This window comes from Berghia stephanieae, chromosome 11, assembly GCF_034508935.2.
Source record: "Berghia stephanieae isolate SIO BIC M18660-M18661 chromosome 11, UCSD_Bste_1.3, whole genome shotgun sequence".
Taxonomy (NCBI): domain Eukaryota; kingdom Metazoa; phylum Mollusca; class Gastropoda; order Nudibranchia; family Aeolidiidae; genus Berghia; species Berghia stephanieae.
The window spans coordinates 9,823,999-9,830,342 of NC_088370.1; the positions used below are offsets into that span (position 1 = coordinate 9,823,999).

At 37.6% G+C, this 6,344-nt stretch overlaps 1 protein-coding gene across 5 annotated transcripts in view; it reads right to left on the reverse strand.

Moving 5' to 3' along the window:
• Positions 1 to 6,344, reverse strand: part of LOC144957253 (beta-1,4-galactosyltransferase 5-like) — a 65,542-nt gene that overhangs the window by 322 nt on the left and 58,876 nt on the right. The gene's annotated exons all lie outside the window — the stretch shown is intronic.

The window sequence follows — 6,344 nt, forward strand, 5'->3', positions numbered from 1 at the left end:
ATGTCAACCTGGCGTGCTGCTCTTTTTCACTTTAACTCTTTCCTTACCGATACTTTTTAGTATTTTCCCAAAATGGCAGGCTTACCCAGCAGAAAAAATGGCTTTTTAAATTCAAACGAGCACTCTACAAAACAACTTTATGTTCTTCTTAATTAAACAAAGATCATTTTTCAAAGTTTGTTTGATATACAAAATAAATCTGAATAAGAAAAATGTATATTGAGTCGTAACAAATGTGACGATTTTGCTGCAGGTGGTAAGGAGAAGGTTAATGTGCGAGAGCTTTATTATTGATTCTCGCCAATTAAATCTACATATTAAGAAATTAAAGACCAGGCACCGTTGTAAGATAAAGAACTGAACGGTGCCAGGCAATGCAAGCAAGAAAAAACCCCCAAACAAACCGAGGTCCAATGATTTTTTGAGTTGCTTTTTTTTGTTTCTTTTATTTTTCTTTCTTGCTTTGTCTGGCACCTTTCATACAGTTCTTTATCTTACATCTACAGAGCGTGATTTGTAAAAACAACACGCAACGGTTGACTCTATATGGCCCCAAAAGACATATTATACTCGTAGATCAGGACGATATTGTCTTGGTTCTTTTACATTCTGACATTGTCCTCACCAATTTTGGATGACGAAAACACAATTGAGACATTCTATCAAGATATGGAATAGACAATGTAATGTAAACAATGTAAATCTGATGAAATTCGTTTAATAATTTCGTGATTTCAATGCAAAGGTTGGTAACGAGAGAGTTGAAAATATCGTTGGACCCCACGGACTAGGTACCAAAAACGATAGAAGGGAAAGACTTGTCGACTGGTGCGTATTGGAAAACCTTACTATTGTCAATACATGGTTTAAAAACAACGATAGAAAGAATTGGACATGGCCCAGGTGGCCTTTATAAGAAATTGATGGACTTTATTCTGGTCCATCATCGATTCAGAAATATCGTACGCAACGCAACAACTATTCCAAGCGCAGATTGTAATAGTGACCACAGACCTGTCAAAGTCACGCTAAAAATAAAACTTAAACAAATAAAGAAAAAGAAAGTGGAACCAAAACTGCAATTAGATCCATTGAGAATTAACGATCAAATAAAAAATGATTACAAAGAATGCGTGAAAGAAAAAAGGGAAAACTTGACCTCAGATATAAACATAGATGAGTACTGGAATCAAGTATCGAACTGCATCACAGAATCTGCAAGAGAAACTATTCCATCTGTGAAAAAACACGAACCAAAACAAAAGTCGATGGATGACAAGATCTTGAAACTGATGAATGAAAGACGATAACTAGAATGCAACAGCAATGAATATAAAGAAGCTAATAAGATTATAAAATGTGAGTGTAAGAGACAATTACAGAAAATTACATTCTCAAGTGGCCTCATTCACGGACAATTTCAAAGTATTAGAAAAGAAAGGGCCAACCGATTCGGTGAATAGCTGGCCCATTCGCTAACCGCCCCCCCCCCCCCCCCACTCAAACAAATTCAATAAAGAAAAACACGAACCGTATTTTGTTTTAATCTGTTCAAAGTATTTATTGTTTACAATGTAAGGGTAATCAATGTAGGAACACCAGGGAATCATCAGGTTCACATCTAGTATTCAAGTAAGACAATAAATTGATAAAAACATCAACAACAAACGAAACCAGACAATCCATCAAATATATACAGATCTTTAATAAATAACGATAAGTGAAAAAAAAAACCGTAGTACTTTAGAACAACAGGCTCAACATGCAGCCGGAATTTATAAGCAGCTTCTATATATATATAGCGTTTAACGGGCAATAACAATTACCTGCTACCCTTTTTATAGGACTATTATTGTCGATCGCAAAGTATCATCCGCCAGTTTTAGCAGCCTCACCTGCTGTTCAGATCCTTGGGAAAGGAATTATTGAATGCCCTCAGCATGATGCTTCAGTCCTGAAAATAGGTTATAAGGAACTAAACTTTCCTTTTCAACAAAGATTTATTAAGTCAAAAAGGAGAATGCAGTTTGTAGCTGGAGTACTAGGCATGTCAGAAAAATATTGGAAATCATAGAATGTAAGCCTTTAACAGCAGGGGTTCGAATAGTCGTATGCGATTCAGTGTTGCTATTTTTCATCCTTTTCAAGTTGTCCTTCAGAGCCTTTCAGAGCCTAAAGAGCCGGAGTTTATCCCGTGTTCTATATCGTGAAACGGACAATAGCAATTGCTTGCTATCCTTCGGATAGGACGCTAGTCTATCGTACAGTACTTTCCACCAGATCCAACAGACCCCAGCTACCCAATCATTGCTGGGTGGAGAGGGGCGGGGGAGGATCAGAAATAATCTCGACTGCACCAAGGATCGATCTCAATCGCTTTGCGTGTGAAGCGAGTGCTCTACCAACTGAGCTATTGGAACCCCCATATTGACAGGAGAGGGACGGATAAATTGGTTTCTTCTGCCCGAAGGATCGATGCTGCCCCCTTTGGTTACGAGGCCGATATTCTACCGTTTGACTTAGGTAATGGCGATGTGGTCTTGTGGTATGACACTCGCTCTTGTATCGGAAGCTCCTGGGTTCGAATCTCGCTCAGCGCAAAGTTGAGTCCTTGGTGGAAAAGTCTCTTTACCGTACTCAGGTGTAAAATGAGTATCTGGCCGTTAACAGCAAAAAAAAAAAAAATGTTCCATCCTTTGGTTGATTTTGATGTTAAAAGAAAATAAATAAATTGAACTTTTATATAGCGCAAAATCCACTAAACGTGCTCAAAGCGCTTTACAAGGGGTCCCTGGTCTACGGCGACACTGAACATGTAGGACTAGACATGACGTCTGTTAGGCGATATTACAATTTTTTTCAACTTTGTTAACACCAGGTACTTATTTTACACTTGAGTACGGTGGGAAAATGTGAGTAAAGAGCCTTTTCCAAGGACTCAACTATGCGCCGAGCGAGGCTCGAACCCAAGGACCTTCCGATCCGAAAGATAGTGTCATACCACTAGACAACAGAGCCGCACAAAATAATTAGTTTACTATTAATACCTAAAATATATATATATATATAATAGGTTGTTATATCATATAATATATAGAATGAGTGTTATATATAATATTTTATATATAATTTTATACGCATACTATATTTATATATATATAAATATAAATTTTATAATAATATGCATGTAGTAATAAATTATATAATAGTGTATATAGAATAATATATATAATATAATATATTATATTAATATATATATATATATATATATATATATATTATATATATATATATATATATATATATATATATATATATATATATATTCTTATTTGCGGCTGGTCTACTCGTATGAAACACTCATCTTCGTATCGCTCTTAGCGGCTAGTAGTTGAATCGTTGGAAAAAGGCTCTTTATTCACATTTTATCACCGTATATATATATATATATATATATATATATATATATATATATATATATATATATATATATATATATAATACAAATTGTCACTCACATTTTTTGTGGCCGAGACGATTCGTTTCTGTGTCTGTTTACAACGTCCTCAGTTCGGCGTAATCCTTAATAATGTCCGAAAAAAAAAAATCTTACTCCAAACGAATTGTTCTTGGTTTCGTTGTGTAGTGGTGATTAGTGTTGATGTGTATTGGCATTGTTGTGGTGTGTTGTGGTATATATATATACGTGTGTGTTTGTGTGTGTGTGAGTAATATATTTATGTACAGTGTGTATATGGATGTGTGTGTGTGGGGTGTGGTGAGTGTGTGTGCAATTGGAAGCGTGTAAGCTTTTGTTCGTATGTCCGAATATGCAGTATGTAATGTTTTTTACTGATGTTCAATGTGAAGCGTTCGAAGCTTCGGCATAAGCGCTATATAAATGTACATTTATTTGTATTATTATTACTCGGGGTGTAATATGAAAACCTTGACACTACATAATCTCTGTAATGTCGCCCATCCAACAGGCGTCATGTCCTACATGTTAAGTGTTGCTGTTGGCTAGGGCGCCCCTCTACTGTACGTTTAGTGGATATTGCTCTATATAAAAGCTCAAATTATCAAAGCATCGCAATGCCTTCTTTTCTTTAGAAAGTATTAATCTGTCAATTGCTATTTGGGGGCGAAGTGGTCCAGTTGTTAAGGCATTGCTCTGTGACCCGGAATGTCCCGGGTTCGAGCCCCGCTTCAGACACTTTCGTTTTTTTTCCTTGGACAAGATTATTAACCCCAAATTTGCTCACTCGGACAACATGGGTGATGCCTGTTGACATCAGACATCTTGTTTGATGAGTTATCTATATTCCTTCGTGGAATGCATAAGCGATGATATCTTATGATGTCGTGGTGGAAGGGCATATAATATCATGTTTTTTAATTTAAAAAAAAGTTATTTAACTCTAAAAAAAAACAAACACAACAAAAAAGAAAATAAAAACAACAAACCAAACAACAGGTAAACAAACAAACAAACAAACAGACTTCCAGACAAACAAGTAAATATAGATGATAGTAGTTATTGACACGACACTATGGGGTTTAAGGTTCAGAGGTAGAGGGTGAAGGGAAGATGAAAAAGTATAAATATTATTAGAAACATTAGCCTGACACTAGAACCGTAGAACCGTAGCCATCGTTAACTTATAGCCTGACACTGACCAAAAACTGACGCCTAAATGCCAGTTTTGGCCACAAAAGAAAATAAATCGTAAGTTGTATTCAATAGTTCAACCAATGAAATAACTTGTTTCCATGAGCACTACTAACGACAACTCACTAGGCGGTGCAAAAACCAAATAATGACGTCAAAATGCCAGTCTTTTTGGGTTTCAGTGTCAGGCTATAACTTAACGATGGTTACGCTGTCAGGCTATAACTTAACGATGGCTACGGTGTCAGGCTATAACTTAACGATGGCTACGGTGTCAGGCTGTAACATAACGATGACTACGGTGTCAGGCTATAACTCAACGATGGCTACGGTGTCAGGCTATAACTTAACGATGGCTACGGTGTCAGGCTATAACATAACGATGGCTACGGTGTCAGGCTATAACATAACGATGGTTACAGTATCAGGCTATAACATAACGATGGCTACTGTGTCAGGCTATAACTTAACGATGGCTACAGTGTCAGGCTATAGCACAACGATGGCTACGGTGTCAGGCTATAACATAACGATGTCTACAGTATCAGGCTATAACATAACGATGGCTACTGTGTCAGGCTATAACTTAACGATGGCTACAGTGTCAGGCTATAACATAACGATGGCTACGGTATCAGGCTATAACATAACGATGGCTACGGTATCAGGCTATAACATAACGATGGCTACAGTATCAGGCTATAACATAACGATGGCTACGGTGTCAGGCTATAATATAACGATGGCTACAGTATCAGGCTATAACATAACGATGGCTACAGTATTAGGCTATAACATAACGATGGCTACGGTATCAGGCTATAACATAACGATGGCTACAGTATCAGGTTGTGTTATAGCCTGATACCGTAGCCATCGTTGTGTTATAGCCTGATACCGTAGCCATCGTTATGTTATAGCCTGATACCGTAGCCATCGTTATGTTATAGCCTGATACTGTAGCCATCGTTGTGTTATAGCCTGATATCGTAGCCATCGTTATGTTATAGCCTGATACTGTAGCCATCGTTATGTTATAGCCTGATACTGTAGCCATCGTTATGTTATAGCCTGATACGGTAGCCATCGTTATGTTATAGCCTGATACTGTAGCCATCGTTATCTTTTAGCCTGATACCGTAGCCATCGTTATGTTATAGCCTGATACTGTAGCCATCGTTATCTTTTAGCCTGATACCGTAGCCATCGCTATGTTATAGCCTGATACTGTAGCCATCGTTATGTTATAGCCTGATACTGTAGGCATCGTTATGTTATAGCCTGATGCCGTAGCCATCGTTGTGTTATAGCCTGATACTGTAGCCATCGTTATGTTATAGCCTGATACCGTAGTCATCGTTATGTTATAGCCTGATACCGTAGCCATCGTTGTGTTATAGCCTGATACCGTAGCCATCGTTATGTTATAGCCTGATACCGTAGCCATCGTTGTGTTATAGCCTGATACCGTAGCCATCGTTATGTTATAGCCTGATACTGTAGCCATCGTTATGTAATAGCCTGATACCGTAGCCATCGTTTATGTTATAGCCTGATACTGTAGCCATCGTTATGTTATAGCCTGATACTGTAGGCATCGTTATGTTATAGCCTGATACCGTAGCCTTCGTTGTGTTATAGCCTGATACTGTAGCCTTCGTTATGTTATAGC